We start from the raw sequence: 943 nt of genomic DNA on the forward strand, positions 1-943 counted from the left end.
CCAGGAACATTCCAATATCCTTTAGTGGTAACAGGCATCACGGACATCAACACCAACCCCTGCCACTGCATAGCCATGGACCCAGACATGGCTCTCAGCTGCAGCTCAGGCTGGGACCTCACCATGGCCCTGGGAGGCAGGACTGGCCACTCACAACAGGCTACTCCTCTCCACCCTCACTCAAGTCTCCAGTTCCATCTCTTCATACTGCTCAAGCTGTTCCTCTTCTCTTTCTCTCCCATCTGACCACCACGAACTCACACATTGTTTTGGCTCCAGCTGCAGGCAGGCTAGCCCCTGGGTGACATCCTCCATCCCCACTACAGGACATGGCCACAAGTGGCTGTCTATGGGCCTGTGTCGCATTGGAGGGCAGGCCTGTGGTTAGCATGGCAGTCTGGATGTCTGTCTTCCTCCTCCTGTGCTACACTGCCTAGACTTGATTTGATTTGATTTTTCTGAGTCCTAGGCATAAAGCAGCTTTGGCCACCAAACCAGGCATCAAGTTAGGATGCACAAAGGACCGCCATCTGCTCTGCCCTGACTGATACAAGAACAGCACCACCAACAAGGTATCCCTTTGCCCATTACCTGGGGTGGGGTGGTGGTGGCGAATTGCTATTTTAAGCTTCGAAGTTCTCAGCCATTTTGCTACCCAGCAGGAGAGAGATAACTTAAGCAGCAAAGAGAGAAAGCAAGTCACTTAAGAGCAAAACGCAGGAGATGAGACGTGTGAAATGCAGATAATGAGTAAGGAAGTGGCTTGTGAGTTGTAGGAAGACCTCAGAAGGCATGCTAGTCATAAATAATAAATTAGTCATCTGCAAGGCATGCTAATGAAATGTGGAGCCAGTAGAACGTAAGGTGAAACGAATGTAGAGAAGAAAGACTATGATCATATCACCTCTGGGCTGAAACCTTGTCATCCCCAAATCACCTATGG

General features: G+C 49.9%; 1 non-coding gene across 1 annotated transcript; it reads right to left on the reverse strand.

Moving 5' to 3' along the window:
• Positions 1-456: 456 nt before the first annotated feature.
• On the reverse strand, positions 457-599 carry LOC115487296. The gene has a single exon (XR_003948485.1). It is a non-coding gene; the product is annotated as a small nucleolar RNA SNORA48 (small nucleolar RNA).
• Between the last annotated feature and the right edge of the window lie 344 nt (positions 600-943).

Source organism: Mus musculus, chromosome 9 (assembly GCF_000001635.26).
Source record: "Mus musculus strain C57BL/6J chromosome 9, GRCm38.p6 C57BL/6J".
NCBI classification, from domain to species: domain Eukaryota; kingdom Metazoa; phylum Chordata; class Mammalia; order Rodentia; family Muridae; genus Mus; species Mus musculus.